This window comes from Panthera pardus, unplaced genomic scaffold (genome assembly GCF_024362965.1).
Source record: "Panthera pardus isolate Hobbes unplaced genomic scaffold, ASM2436296v1 HiC_scaffold_7, whole genome shotgun sequence".
Lineage (NCBI taxonomy): Eukaryota > Metazoa > Chordata > Mammalia > Carnivora > Felidae > Panthera > Panthera pardus.
Window position 1 is genome coordinate 71,716,628 of NW_026527002.1, and position 16,129 is coordinate 71,732,756.

Below are 16,129 nucleotides of genomic sequence, written 5' to 3' on the forward strand. Positions count from 1 at the left end.
GGCGCTGCACCACAGACACTGGGATTCAGAGTTGGGTTGGGTTGGGAGAGAGGCAAGAGAGAAAGGTGAGGGGCAAGAGACCCTAAGAAAGTCTTCCCTCTTCTCCAGGCTCAGACCTAGGAGGCAGGGCCCTCAGGGTAACCGCATCACAGCTCTTGCTTCCTGATCCGTCAGAACAGGAACCGAGGAGCTGAAGGTGTGGGAGGAGAAGAGAAGGAAGAGGGCAGCGGGCTTGCTTCTTCCTCCCCTGTCCCCACTGCAGCCTGAACCGGGCACGTAAGGGGACGCACAGACTGGAAGGACCAGAGGCCGGAGGAGGCTGCGGTCTTGCGACACAGACGTGACTCAGCCTCGCAAACAAGCCAGAAAGCTGAGTGTCGTCAACAGCAGCCCCTTCTCCCCAGCCCCGGCATCCATCAGTCCCCAAGCCATTGCAGTCCCCATGCATATTCAACTCAAGGATTACGCCCTGCAACAAGTCTTCTCTGACCCTCCCTGCAAGGTGGGGTCAGGCGCCTCTTCACGAGCACCCGATGATACCTTGTTTTCCCGCAGGAGCCCACAAAACACACTGGCTCATAAGTTTCCGAGCACGGCTGCCCCTCTGCACAACGCTAGTGTGAAACACTACAGCCTACACTACAGTGTAGAAACACTACAGCTCAGTGGACACTTGATAAAGAATGAAAGGGGGGATAGGGAGAGAGGGAGGGGCTACAGATGTTAGGGGCACCCAAAGAATAAAACGACTAGAACGGGAAAGATTGGGAACGGCTTCTCAGAGAAGGTGCACTGGAACCATACTTTTTTTTTTTACTTTTTTTTTTTTTAACGTTTATTTATTTTTGAGACAGAGAGAGACAGAGCATGAACAGGGGAGGGGCAGAGAGAGAAGGAGACACAGAATCTGAAACAGGCTCTGGGCTCCGAGCTGTCAGCCCAGAGCCCGACGCAAGGCTCGAACTCATGGACCGCGAGATCGTGACCTGAGCCGAAGTCGGACGCTTCACCGACTGAGCCACCCAGGCGCCCCACCATACTTTTTTTTAAAGTCCGATTTGGGGGTAGGTGGAGAAGTTAAGGGAAAGGGCAATTCAGGTGGAAAACCATAGCAAGACCGTGAAGGTATAAATGTATATGATTTGATGGACCAAGAATCATCTAGAGCTCATGTAAGGTGGCTATCCCATTGTGTATTGATACAGATATTTTGGGGGCTACGAGAAACAGAAAACCCAACTCAAAATGGTCTAACGTTGGGGTTTCCAGTGTGTCTTGTTCCTTCTGCCCTTCTGTTCTGACGAGCTCAACATGTTCTCCCTAACCAAGGCCCCTCGTGGTCCCAAGATGGCTGCCACGGTTCCAGGTATCACATGCCAACCCCACCACGTTCCATAGCAGGAGGGCCTACTTCTTCCTAAATGTCTCCTTTTAAGATGGAGCAAAATCTTTCTCATCGCTCCCCACCCCCCCACCGCCGCCCTGACCCCAGAAATTTCTCTTCATATTTCATAGTCGGGGCTGGGTCACATGCCCATGCCTGGGCAAATCACTGCCAAGGGGGACAGGACCCCGTGATTCACCCCTGGGGCGGGGGCTGACCTCCCTCAAGCCCCTAGAAGATCAACTTCCGAAGATCAACGTTCTGTGTGCAAAAGGAAGAAGAGGAAAGGGTTTTGGATAAGCAACCAAGAGCGTCTGTGGCACCTTCTCACCCGCTCACCCGCTTAAGACACAGCGTAAGCTGCAGACGCCCCACATCCCCACCCTTCTGCGATTCTATTTTAGGTCCGAGGAAGTAACCGTCCTAGGAGAGGAAACTTGCAAAAGGCTTTTATGGGAAGGTCTATAAACAACACTGCAGTTGGCTTTTCTAGATCAGGAGTCGTGTGACAGTAGGGAGGAGAATGACTGCATTCCGGTTTTATTTGAAGGGGGTTTTACCTTTCTCCTTGAACGAATGTTTTCCCTAGACCTCCAAAAAAAAAATAATTAAATAGCCAGCACATTCCTACCACAAAGACTTCAGCCCAGCTCGGCTCGGCCTTCAATACCCTTCCCAACTCTGTTAACTGAAGCCCCGCCCACCCAGGAAGAGTGAGCTCAGATGGTTCGGTTCATCTGACTACCCCCGCTAGGGTAACTATCTCCCCTCTGCACGCGTGGGGCTATTCCCTTGTGACTTTTGTATGGGGTGGACAGACGTGGTCCACAATCATCAGTGGTTACTTTTCTTTCTCTTCTCATCAACCAGCAGAAATTCTACCATGTGAACTTTTGAGTTTTCATCTTTGTGCCCCAGGTGCCCGCACGGGGCACAGGATGTGCCGGGAACGCTGTGCAACAAAGACAAGACTCTACGTGGAATCCGTTCATTCGTGTGTCCTCCTCTGGTGACCACGTAAATGAGAATTCTTATACCATTTGGAACCTGCTCACTTCTGTTTCGTACCCATTAGGCACCAAGCACTCGGCCACTTTCTGTACGTACGGTTTTATTTTACGCCGCTTCAAAAAACCTGCGTACTTTTCAAAATTTACAGAAGAGGAACCAAAAAGCTTTGAAAGGCCAAGGGCAGACTCTCCCAAGGCCACATGAGGAATTAGGGCGTGGAATTCAAATTCAAGTGTTCCGAGGAGGTGATGCATCACAGTCGAGAGCGTGGGCACTGAACCCAGACCCCCTCGCTTAAAATCCTGTCGCCCACCAGCTATAGGACTTTGGGGAAGTTAGCGTCTTGGTATCTCAGTTCCCTCGTGTATAAAATAGGGATTAAAAACAGTGTCCCCCACCCCTCCCCCCAAAAAACCCACCACTGCCTACTTCATTGGATTATTATGAGGATTAAATGAGCTCATGGAGGAAAACTATTCAGAACAGCACTTGACATGTATTCATACACAGCAAACATTAGCTATCATTATTGATTCCAAGTCCAGTGGTTTTCGCACTGGGCCGTGACAAATGTCCCTACCCTCCACCCGCCAGATCACCTCAGGCATGAAAGAGAGACCTGGCCAGCGGAAAGATCCCAGAGAGACCACGAACTCCACCATCCAGAGGAGCCGTCTCAGAGAACAGGGGTCAAAGGTTCTAAGGCATTGCATTGCACAAACTCATCCTCTCTCAGCTGCACCTTGACCGTCATTTGTAGAGTCCCGAGGGGTGGTGGTGGGTGGGGGGAGGGCTTCTAGGGGAAAGGACATCACGTGAGACACGGGCCAGCTCAGCTCCCCAAGGCCTAACCACTGACCATACACCAAAGAACAACCTCTTAGCTTGAACGAGCTTTGAGGATCTGAAATGCTTGCCACTCTTCCCCAGAGAACCCAGTGCCCACAGCAGTTATGAGCCTCCAAAGCAAAGTGCCCTTGGGGGGACACGCTGCCTCCCAGGCCTTGAAGACAAGAAAGATGCCCCCACCTCTCCACCCTTGATCTCACTGTAACCCGGCCAGGAGCTATTGCCTTTATGCAGATGAGAAAGGGAGATTCCAGGATAAGCAGTGGCTCATAAAGGTCACATAACTAGTCAATATCAGTGCCTGGACTAGAACTCAGGACTCTGAGTCTCAGTTCAGTGCTACTTCTCATGATCTTACTCTGTCTCCTGCATCAGCATTTGACTCCTTCAACTGCATCAACTGCCTTTCTTGCTTGCTCCCTTTTTTCCTACACATTTGCTGTCTGCTCTGCACTGGGGGTTATGAGGCAGAACAAAGCATTTTAAGACCCAGCCCCTGGCGCCTGGGGGGCTCAGTCAGTTAAGGGTCTGACTCTTGATTTCAGCTCAGGTCATGACCTCACAGTGGTGAGATCGAGCCCCACATCGGGCTCTGCTCTGAGCAGGGATTCTGCCTCTCTCCCTCTGCCTCTCTCTCTCTCTTCTCTCTCAAAATAAATAAACATTTGGGAGAAGACCCAGCTCCTATGCGTCCCCACCCCGTCCTGCAGGGCAAACACACTGGAGGTGCTCAGTAAGCTCTTGCTGATCTGAATCAAATCTTTTTTGTTGCTACTGTTCTGATATGGATTCTGGTTTTCTTTCCTCAAAATGGCAATTTTTAACCTCGTAAAAAGGTTCTTCCTCTCTCTAACCTAAAAGAAGACTGAATAGGGGTGCCTGGGTGGCTCAGTCGGTTAAGTGTCCGACTTCGGCTCAGGTCATGATCTCGCGGTCCGTGAGTTCGAGCCCCACGTCGGGTTCTGTGCTGACAGCTCAGAGCCTGGAGCCTGCTTCGGATTCTGTGTCTTCCTCTCTCTGCCCCTCCCCTACTTAGTGTGCTCTCTCTCTCTCTCTTGCTCTCTCTCTTTCTCAAAAAGTAAATAAACATTAACATTTTTTTTTAAAAAATCAGAAGACTGAATATATTAAGCTGGTCTCCACTTGGCAACTATAGAATGCCAGGAGAGCTGAGCCCCTTCGACAAAGCCAGGATCCCACAGGGACCCCAGCCTCCTCTGAAGGAGGCCCTGAACTACTTCTCCCTTCAGTGCAGAGAAATGGCAAGAAAGTGTGTCTGCCTTGGGGTCCGGGTGGGGGAGAAAAAGGCTCCCCTGGTCTCCTGTTGAACATCTGAGGTCCTACAGCTACCAGGATCCAGGAAACCCTTGGAGCCTCAGCTGAAGCATAAAGCCGCTCCGCAGAGATGCTTCTCCCCGGGAGAGGTGAGAGCTCGGGAGTACGAACCACCACGCACCCCCAAACCGGAAGATGCAGGAATAGGAACTGGCTCCTTTAGAATGAACCTACCGGGGCAACTTGAAAGAGAATGTCAGGACATTTAAAACACAGATGTGAAGTAAGGAACATACGCCCTAATGAAAGAACAAGACAAAAGGACTAAAGGCTGGATTGATCTGAAAGAGAACCGAAGAGAATGTCTACAAGTAAAATGTAGGGTCATTAAGAATAAAGTCTCGGGGCTCCTGGGTGGCTCAGTTAAGCGTCCGACTTCAGCTCAGGTCACGATCTCACGGTCCGTGAGTTCGAGCCCCGCATCGGGCTCCGTGCTGACAGCTCAGAGCCTGGAGCCTGTTTCGGATTCTGTGTCTTCCTCTCTCTCTGCCCCTCCTCCATTCATGCTCTGTCTCTCTCTGTCTCAAAAATAAATAAACGTTAAAAAATTAAAAAAAAAAAAAAAAAAAGAATAAAGTCTCGACAATGAGAAAATTCAACAGACGTGACAACGCTGTGAACCACCAAAGTCGGTGCACCTGCCTCAGACTCCCTGGCAGGTGCCTGCCAACTGCCTGTGCCAGGCACGAGGGGCTGAGAGGAATAACGAGCCCCTCCCTTCACGATGCCCGGTCAGCAGGTGAGGCAACCATATGCACAAACGTGCTTCACGCAACATGGCTGTCGTGACGCTCCCGTTTATGGGATCCTTGCAAGGGATGCTTCTCCGACATCCTCTGACACTATCAGTACAGAAAGTGCTAGAGCAGGAGGAAAGGCAGGGGCGGGAGCAGGCCTCAGAATCTTCCGGCTTCCCGTCTGCTGATCGTGCTGCGGAGCCACTCTGTATCTATCAAGGTCACAGTTACAAAGGAATGGTTGAGCACTCTTTCTTTTTTTTCTTTTTTCCTCCAATTTGCAAAAACCTTTCTACTTGGAAATAATTTCAGGAATAAGAATAGTGCAGGGGCGCCTGGGTGGCTCAGTCGGTTAAGTGTCCGACTTCGGCTCAGGTCATGATCTCGCGGTCCGTGGGTTCGAGCCCCACGTCAGGCCCTGTGCTGACAGCTCGGAGCCTGGAGCCTGCTTCAGATTCCGGGTCTCCCTCTCTCTCTGACCCTCCCTGCTCACATTCTGTCTGTCTCTCTCTCTCTCTCTCAAAAATAAACATAAAAAAAAATGTTTTAGTAAATAAATAAAGAAGAATAACAATGGTGCAAAGAACACTCACCTGCCCTCTACCCAAGCCCCCCTGCACTTAGCAGTTCTTTGCTTTTTCCTTCTTTTTCACTCCCCGGTACTAAGTTTCACAATACCTCTACTCTGTCTCTGAACTACTTGAGGGCAAGTTGCATATATCACGGATGTTCACTGGAGCCCTCTTTCTGCGTTTCTACTCGAAAAGATAATTATTTTGGTACCAAGCCAGCACATGGCTGTGTTGCACACAGGCAGGGGTTCACAAAAGGCAGAAGCCTTGATGAGGAAAATGCAAGCCATTCCCCAGAAGCCACAGTGGGCGTGGTCCTGCCCCTCTCCTTCCTGCCCTGCCCACGGAGGCTCTGCACCCAGCGGGGGTCCTCTAGAACCTCCCACCACACGTGGGGGAAGCGCTCACTCTTCTTTGTCCCAAGTGGATCCAGACTCCCGTGGAGGGATCCCAAAACACTGCTCGCTCACTCTTCTGTTTTCCTAACTCTGTGCTTTTCGCATTTCCTGACTTAAAGCGGTAAAGGAAGAGGAAATGCCAAAAATATTACAGGATGAGTTAGTTCGTGGCATTTCCAAGCGATGGGGACTCAAGGAGCTGGCAGGGGAAGCTCAGGCGGCAAGCGACCTCTGCCTCCTTGCAGCCCAGCCTGCCGTGGCCGGCAGAACCCCTGGGCTCTCCAAAACTCTGAAGATCTTGGGAAGCTGTTTTGGGGGGGGGAGGATCCGGGACAGGAGCCCATTTTCCCCAAATAACCAAGAGGATGTCAGAAGTCTGGTCTTAATTAGCCCCTCACTGCCATGTGGATCCACAACACATCCTGGTGTATTTCCCTTCCTCTCAGAAGACAGGGCCACCTGCCACACACACGGGCAGGCCCTCGAGTTCCTCTGTCCCCCTAACGGTTCGGATGCATTTGTCCTGATCAAACCGCGTGCTCTCTCCGGACCGCTCTCGCGGTCCCTGCTCCCTGCTTTGGGAACAGGGCCGGCTGGGGACACTTGCACTGGCTCTGGAAACAAGGTTTTAGCTGCAGAAAAAGGCACACACAGTGTTGGGATTCACCCTGGGCTGGGAAATCAGCCATCGCCCACCCTCACGGTCCCCAGTCCTTTCTGGGAGTAGATACAGGGTAGGTGGGTGAGGAGAGGGTCTTCAGGGGTTGGATTTAATTTACCCTTGGGGCAGCCCGAGAAAAGTTAGCGTCCCTGAGTGGAGAGTGACCAGTCTGGCCTGCAGCCTAAAGAAAGGCACGGTGACGTGAATCCTCAACCCCACATCCTCACGCACAGCTGGGCAAGAAGGAAAGCTCCCATGAAGGTAAGAGTATTTGAGAGGACAGTGAAGATACGAGTGGAGCCTGATCTCCGGGCTCCCATAACACCTTCCCTTACCAGCCCCCGAAGACGTTCACTTCCTAATCCCCAGGACCTGCGAATTCGTTAGCTTACACAGGGTACACGGCAATAGGGAGTTAAGGGGGAAGATGGGATTAAGGCTGTTGATCACTGGAACTTAAAGGAGGGAGAGATTCTAGATTATACAGGTGGCCTGGTATATTCAAAAGCATCCTTAGAAGTGGAACAGGGGTGGAGCACTTGGGTGGCTCAGTTAAGCACCTGACTCTTGGTTTCGGCTCAGGCCACAACCTCATGGCTCATGGGTTCGAGTGCACAGCATGCTTGGGATCCTCTCTCTTTCCCTCTCTCTCTGCCCCTCCCCTGCTCGTGCTCTCTCCCTCCCAAAATAAATAAATAAACTTAAAAAAGAAAAAAGGAACAGGGAGCCAGGAGGAAGACCCAGAGAGACGGCAGCATGAGAAGGACTCAGACCATCATTGTTGGCTTTGAAGACGGAGGAAGGAGACCTTGGACCAACGTATGTGGGAGGCATCTAGAAGCTGGAAAAGGCAATGAAACAGATTCTTCCCCAGAGCCTTCTATTCTCGAGCCTACCCTGTTCCTTCTGGAAGGAAGCTTCCCTAGAGCCTCCAGAAGGAACAGAGCCCTGCCAACACCATGATTTGGGCCCGATGAGACTCATTTCAGACTTCTGACCTCCGGCTCTATAAGAGAATAAGTTTGTGTTATTCATTCCGCTAGGTTTGTGGTCATTACAGCGGGAAGAGGAAACTAACACACCGCTTATCATTATACTTAGCCATTATAACGTAATTTTTATTTATATGCCCATCCGTCACTCTCCCATCAGTAATAATAAGAATAGAAACCAGCACGTGTTGAGCACTTAGCACAGGGCAGGGCCCATACCACATTTTCCATAACCCTGAGATACTATTAAAAGGTAACTTGGACAAAACCCTTTCATGAAAGTAAACACAGGGATCTGGGGGGTCGGGGGAACCACCAGCGGTATGCTCAAGGAGATAAAGACACGGGGATATTTTCAAAGATGAGTAGGAGTTAGCCTGAGAGAGGGGAAGAGCATAAGCAGACCCGCAGAAAAATGAAACAGTACGTAGGGCGCGTGCGGGCAAGGGCTTCGGTGGCTCGACTGCAACCTGCTCATTTCCACATCAGCGTCTCTAGCCCACGGGCACCCTCTGAGGTCTGAAGTCACATGCCCGTGTGCCTGCGTGAAGTCTCCACCTGGACGCCTCCCAGACACCTCTCCAACTTAGCATGGTCAATATGGAACCTGGTTCTCTCCAGAACACGTTCCGCCTTTATTCTTCCCCGTCTCTCCCCAAAGGACACCCAGCTGTCCATGCCGTAACCCAGGGGTCATCCTCAAGTCCCTCCCCGGCCTCACCCCCATTTGATCCATCACCAAATCTCATCAGCTCTCCCTGCAGGTTATAACCAGGTCACCCCCTGGTGACCACAGCCAGTGGTCTCAGCCGCTACCACATTTTCTGGATTCACGCAGTGGCCCCCGTAACTGGTCTCCCTGCTTCCACTCTGCTGTCTGTCATCAACTCTTTGTTTTTTTTTTTTTGTTTTTTTTTTTTTTATTTTTGGGACAGAGAGAGACAGAGCATGAACGGGGGAGGGTCAGAGAGAGAGGGAGACACAGAATCAGAAACAGGCTCCAGGCTCCGAGCCATCAGCCCAGAGCCTGACGCGGGGCTCGAACTCACGGACCGCGAGATCGTGACCTGGCTGAAGTCGGACGCTTAACCGACTGCGCCACCCAGGCGCCCCATGTCATCAACTCTTTGTAAAGCAGTAAAAGTAATCTCTTAAAGATGTCAATTAGGGAAGGGGCACCTGGGTGGCTCAGTCGGTTAAGCATCCGACTTCAGTTCAGGTCATGATCTCACACTCTGTGAGTTCGAGCCCCACGTCTGGCTCTGTGCTGACAGCTCGGAGCCCGGAGCCTGCTTCGGATTCTGTGTCTCCCTCTCTCTCTCTCTCTCTCTGCCCCTCCCCTGCTCGGGGGCTGTCTCTATCTCAAAAATAAATAAAAGCATTAAAAAAAAAATGTCAATCAGGGGCGCCTGGGTGGCTCAGTCGGTTGATCACCCGACTCATGACTTTGGCTCGGCTCATGATCTCACGGTTCCTGAGTTTGAGCCCTGAGTTTGAGCCCTCAGTGTGGAGTCTGCTGAAGATTCTCTCTTTCTGCCTCTGCTCCGTCCCCGCTCGTGCTTGCTCTCTCAAAAAATTTAAAAATGTCAATCAGATCCCATTCCAGAGTCCAAGCTTAGCCATACTTCCCTCCGTACTTGGTTTGGAGGGGGACTCCCCAGCCTGGCTTAGAAACTGCCTCCCTCAAGGGGCACTTGGGTGACTCAGTCAGCTGAGCATCCAACTTCGGCTCAGGTCACGATCTCAAAGTTCGTGGGTTCAAGCCTTGCACTGGGCTCTGTGCTGACAGCTTGGGGCCTGGAGCCTGTTTCCGATTCTGTGTCTCCCTCCCTCTCTCTCTCTCTCTCTGCCCCTCCCCTGCTTGTGCTCCGTCTCTCTCTCAAAAATAAATAAGTAGGGGCGCCTGGGTGGCTCGGTCGGTTAAGTGTCCGACTTCAGCTCAGGTCATGATCTCACAGTCCGTGGGTTCGAGCCCCGCATCGGGCTCTGTGCTGACCGCTCAGAGCCTGGAGCCTGTTTCGGATTCTGTGTCTCCCTCTCTCTCTGCCCCTCCCCTGTTCATGCTCTGTCTCTCTCTGTCTCAAAAATAAATAAATGTTAAAAAAAAAAAATTTTTTTTTAAATAAATAAATAAGTAAACAGTAAAAAAAAAAAAAAAAAAAAAAAATTTAAAAACTAAAAGAACCTGCCTCCCTCTGAAACCCTCCCCTACAACCTCTCTGCCTGGCTAGTCCCTTCTCAAGTGCCCAGTCTCACAGAAGCCTTTTTCCCCAGCAAAACCAGGCCCACCCCCACTTCACTTCGGTCAAGATTTCTATCTTTTGTTGTGTTTCCTTGATAACAAGAATCACAGTCTTTCATTTGGGCTTCTCGGTCTGGCCCAGCCCCACCTCTGGAATGCAAGCTCCAGGCGGGCGGGGCGGGGCCCAACTTGTTCGGCACCGGCACCGTACCCTCCCCTCGGGACTTCGCAGGGTGCCAGCCTGGAGCAGGTGCTCGGTACAGGCTTGTGGCCTTGACTAACCACAAGAGCAAGCGTGAGGCTGCCACTGAAGGATGGGGCTGGAAACCGAAGGCCTTGAACACAGGGTCCTATTCATCTCTGCGGGACTGGTACCTCCCGCGGGGAAGCCACTTAGCATGAACTGGTGAATGAAGGATGAATCTGAAAAGTGCCATCCTTTCTCGGCAGGGCTCCCGAAGGGGCCCCCCTCTCCTTCTCTCCTTCTCCGGACTTCTCAGCAGGTGACATGACCAGGGCATGTAGCATATGCTCAATAAATGTTAGCTGTCAGCGTCCCTACTGCTTATGCGGGGGCTCATTTGTGCATCCTACAGAAAAGACTTCTTTTCGAGCCCGTGCCTGCTACGGGGGCTGGGAGAGAAGTATGAGGAGGAAACAAGAGAGGGAGAGATGAGTCAAACACAACCGAGAACCCAGAGCGAAAATGCAGAACAACACCGTTCCAGGTAACACGGGCTCCCTTTCTCCTTTAGACGTCAGCCCCGTGGGTGCGGTGTGGAGAAAAATGCCAGCTGGGAGGTGGGTCCTCACGAGGGGCGAGGGAGGGCCCCATCTGAAGGCACACATTCATTTTTGGGCCTGCAGGGCTCTGACTGACTTTGGAAATCTGGCTCACTGTGGCTGGTGAGAGGTGGAGAGAATTTCAATTTCCTTCACCAAATGGCAAGCCTGCGAACAAGTCCTTTCTCTCCGACATTATCACATACTAAAAATGAAAACCAGCCATTCGGAGCTCTCATAAAGAGAAAAATAGATGGGCTGCTTAGCTCACAAGATGCAGGAGGGCTGAAAATCAAGTCGGGAGAACATCAGAGGGTACATTTTGTGCTAAGATGCCACCCTTTTTTGGACTCGGGAGTTTCTATTTTTCACAAAAGAATGGGAAAGAGAGAAAAGTAATTCCCTATATAATAAGCCACCCATTTTATGTTTCAAATCCATGTGGTGGCTGAACAGTCGGGGTTAGGGAATTTTTTTTAACTCGCTATCTCAAAATACACAGTTTGAGATAACCACGTATCTCAAAAATAACAGCAGTAATAGATAAGGCAGAACACGGGGAAGGCACTGAAACAAAGGTTATAATGCAAATAGGACATATTTCCAAGCGTTTCGTGGCTGCCAGACCAGAACGTGCCAGAGTGCAAAGGAGCACTGGACTTGGAGTCCTAAGACTGGCCAAGCGACCTTGGGTGGGCTATGTCACTTCTCCCCGCCTCATATGCACAACAACCAGGGGACTGAAACAGTGGTTATGGAAGGTCCTTTTTCTTCCTCAACTGTAGAGATGCGCGGTTTTCCAGAAGTCCTGCATCTTCTGGCTAAACAGTCCGCCTCCAATCACAAAACAGCAAGGCCTTGGGGTGACGGGCGCAACGGAGGGAAAACTAGCCTCGACCCTCGGTGCTGTTTTCCAACCCCCACACTCCGCAGCGACCCGTGCCCGGCTGTCATCCCAGAATCAATGTCTGCCGCCGAGACAACCTGATGGAGTCTACGGGGAAAAGTGGAAGAAAGTTCTTGTTCCTTCGGATCGGTGCAAGCGAAGAACGCTAACGACGGGATGGTCTGGAGTCGGCTCTCCATCCATCCCCCTGCGCTAGTGGAAGGAGAAATTACCGAAGGAAACCGCTCTAGGAATGCCCGAGAAGAACTCTCCTCTCGGGATGTACGAAAACCGCAGGATACCAGACGCCAGCGAGTTTCTTTTCTTTTCTTTTTTTTTTTTTTTTCCCCCTTGAAACTTCACGTCGCGCTCAGAAAATGCAGCAGGTCCCAAAATGGTACGAGCGGGAACAACACAAGCCACTTCCCAGTCTCCCCGTGAACAAACCCCGAGCCCCGAACGGGGACGTCTGTTTCCCCTCGCGGGTCGTCTCGCTCGCTTTAAAAGCCAGTGTGGCCCGGGGCCTGCCCGGCAGCGCCGCGTCCAAGCCGAAGCCGAAGCCGAAGCCGGGACCGGGGCCGGGGGCGGGGGGGAGGCCGACCACGCCGGGCCCGGCCGCCCTTCCAGGAACGGCGGGGAACTTTCCTCCGCCGCGCACGGAGACAATGCCGCGAGGGCGCCCAGCCGCCGGGCCCCGGCGCCTCCCCGGGAGGGCGCGCGCAGCCACCGGCCGCCCCCCGCCCCGCGCCGGCGCCCCCCACCCGACCCCAGAGCGGCCCCCCGGAGCACGGGGCCGGCGCCCTCCCTCCCCGCGCCCGCCCGCGGACCCCCGCCGGGGGGCGCAGCCGGGAGCCCGCCCCGCGCCCCGCGCCCCGCGCCGGCGCCTCTCGGCGCGGGGACCGGGCAGGGGGCGCGGGCGACCCAGGGCGCCCCGCAACTCACCGGGACCGGGCGGGCCGCTGGGCATTATTCCATGGCTCGCGCGCGCCGCACCCCTCGGCCGGGCGCGGGCGGCCCTGGGGACGGAGGGAGGGCGGCGGGGAGGGCGGCGGCGGCGGCGGCGGCGGCGAGGCGCGGGAGCCGAGCGCGGCGCAGGAAGGGGCGGGCGACCATGTGCCGAGGGGAGGAGGCCGCGGCGGCGCGGGCGGCTCGGACGCTCCCGCTCGGCGGCGGCGGCGGGCGCGGGCTGCAGGAAATCCCAGCACTTCGACAGGAAATCGGAATCCTGACTAAGCATTCCGGGCCCGGCGGTCGCTCCGCGCCGGGGGCTCCCGCCTCGCTTAACCCTTGGCCCGCCGGCGGCCGGCGGGGGGCGCGGCGGACCCGGGCGCGCGGGGGGCCCGGGCTCGGGGGTCCTCCCGCTCGGCCGCACGCCCCGCGCGCCCCGCCTGCCGCCGGCTCCGCGTCCAGGGGTGGAGGGGCCGGGATGCGCCCAGATAAAACCTTGGCCTTGGCGGGGGGCCTTTCGGAGCCCCCAGTCCCCACCCCAGACACCAGAAGAGAGCCTGGGCCTCTCCCGTTCTGCAGAGGATGAACTTGCCACCTCCTGGCCGGTTCCCCTGTTTTCAATAAAAGAAGTGACTTTACCTGGCCGCCCCCTTGTACTGCTTCCCCTCTGCTAATCTCCCCAGTTTCGTCCAGCGGCAGGGGGGCAGGAATTTCCTCTGTCAGGATAGTATAGGAACAGTCGGGACAACAACAGTCTGGACTTCAGACTCTGATGCCTGTTGGGATCTAGACGTTGCTTTTTAATTTCTTGCTGTGTCACCCTGGGTAAGTCACATAACTTCTCTGAGCCTCCCTTTCCTCAGATGTGCAATGAGGCGGAAATACTACCCCCGCCCCCCCAGGTTAAAGTTGGGAACCAAATGTTTAGACAGGGACCCACACGTTGTAAATGCTCAAATAAACGATAGTCCTGATTGCTCCTATGACCATGAGAGACATCTGAGAAAGGAGGGTTTCAACTCATGGGGTCTGTGCCCACTTACAAAGCCTTAGAATTTCATTTTCTTCCTAATCACCAAGTGATTATTTTTCTTTGCAGGATTTCAGAAACTGCTCTTAGCAGAGGAAAAGGTTACTGGCTGTGGCAGACCCCCTTCTGGTGAAATCTGAAACTCACAAGCCTCCCAGAATTTGGGATTTTTGCTCTTAACCCAACAGTCAGGACATTGTGGGGGTTTCTTTAAAAGTCTGAAGAGGCTTCGCAAAGTTTGAAAACCAAAGTAAATATCTGTCCGGTCAGGCCGGGAGTAGGCGGCCAGTAGGAGCGATTCACTGTGGTTTCCCACAGAAATGCCGCATTTGGGGGTTTCTACCTGGAGGATGCAGCTTGGTGGTTTTGCTGTGAGCGGTTCAAATTCCTTTGAAACCCAACCAGACTTTGAAGAGGGAACAACATGCCCGTGAGTGAAAACGGAAGCTTGAAATGAACCTGTTGGGAACCGAAAGTTGGGTATCCTCCCCTCTACTCCACGTCAGGACCAGACATCAGCTTTAGACCCAAGTTGATCTCTTTTCTGCAACTCTTTTTCGGGGGTCAGAAGCGGTGAGACGGCCTCTGGGCTTGGCGGCAGGACTCCAGGGTCCTGCCCCAGGCCCTTTGCAGCTGCTGTTCCCTCTGCCTGGGAGCATCTCCACTGGGCTGTTCTTGGCACTCAGCACACAGCTCAGAAGTCAGCTCCTCAAAGGGGGCTTTCCCCAGCCATTTGATCTACTTGTGTCGGGCACCTACTTCCATCCCTGTCTCTCCTACACATCACACGCCCTGTTCCACTGCCTCATAGCCCCTATCGCTACTTAATTTATCCTGGTTGGCTGCTTATTTATCTGTCTCCCCCTGCATAGGTGTGCTCCATCAGAGCAGGCTGCTGCCTGTCTCCGTCACTCCTGTATGCCCACGCCAAGAAGAGTGCTGGCCCGTAGGAGACCCTCAACAAAGCCATGTCAAACGCATGAAAGGGGCAAACAAGATTAGGGTGACCGGTTCATTCTGTCCCTTGGTTCCCTGTGTCTTCCGCTTTGGCGGAGAGGCTCTCAGATGAGAAAGCCCAGTGTAATGAGAACTCTATTAATGGTCCTGGAAAGTTAACACTCTAAGTAATTAAGACTGTCAGATGACGTCACTGCAGTCTCGTTGGTACAGTCCCAGTTAATTTCTCCCTCCTTTGTGCTCCCCCCAGCACTTCTGTTCATTTAAGGAACGTATTTATCACATTATATGCTTGCTCAGTGAGCGCTCTCCTAAATCGGATGGCAAGCTCTTTGACGTGGAGGGAAAGGAAAGGGGCCTACATTGATTGACCACTTACTGTGAGTGGGGCCCCGAGCAAGGTGAATTCGAATTCATTAAAAGACATCGGTTAAGTGCCCTTAGCGTGTTCAAAAACTTTCTGGGCACCAGATCTGCAAAGATGAACTATTCTTGCTTTCCAAGAAAAACAGACCAGGACGTTCTATTTAGAAAGCAGGGAAAGGATTACTCTCACAGAGGTATGCACAGGGTGTCATGGGAGCTGTACAGAGTATGGGGAAGGGTTCCTAAATCAGCATGGGGGGGGGGGTGTCTTAGTTTGGGCTGCTGTAAAAGAATACTATAGACAAGATGACTGACTTAGGAACGACACAAATTGACTTCTCACAATTTTGGAGGCTGGGAAGTCTAAGATAGGCCCAAACAGATCTGGCGTCTGGTGAGAGCCGGCTTTCTAGTTCACAGACTTTCAGCTAAGTACTTTCAGGGGATTCCCCCATGGAATTGGGTCCACTTGCCCCCTCTTGCTAATTCCCTCTTTACGCCGTCTGTCTCTTCCCTGTCTCTTTCTCACTCATTCCTTCTTCTTGGATCAGTCGCTTCCCACGTAAACCAACTGCACCAAATTCCTTATCCCCATGTTTGTTTCTGGGGGATCCCAATCCAGGACAGCATCCATTCATTTATTCACGGATAATTGATGGACCAGGCACCCCCTATGTGCCTGAGGAAACACGGAGCATGAGGGTGGGCACATAATATATTTGGGTAATGGCCTGAGGGGTACGTGTTCAGGCATGGAAAGCAATGAGATTGAAAAGCCTTGTACCATTTTCCATTTGAGGACACTGAGGCACAGGAGTGTTCAGTAAGTGGCTCAAGGCCACACAGCGCGCAGAGGAACTTGGGAGTCCAGGCTCTAACCACCACCCTGTACTGTGTCTCCTGACGGCTAAAGATATTGGTGCAACTGGTGAATTCACTCGTGGGGATCGTGTAGCATGAGAAAATCCTGGGATGGAG

At 53.0% G+C, this 16,129-nt stretch overlaps 1 protein-coding gene across 2 annotated transcripts in view; it reads right to left on the reverse strand.

Moving 5' to 3' along the window:
* The window catches only part of ASAP1 (ArfGAP with SH3 domain, ankyrin repeat and PH domain 1), a 346,825-nt gene extending 333,921 nt beyond the window's left edge, over positions 1 to 12,904 (reverse strand). For both annotated transcript variants that reach the window (XM_053896107.1, XM_053896106.1), the window contains exon 1: positions 12,793 to 12,904. The gene's annotated coding sequence lies outside the window, so the exon portion shown is untranslated. The remainder of the gene's footprint in view (positions 1 to 12,792) is intronic.
* Positions 12,905 to 16,129: the final 3,225 nt, after the last annotated feature.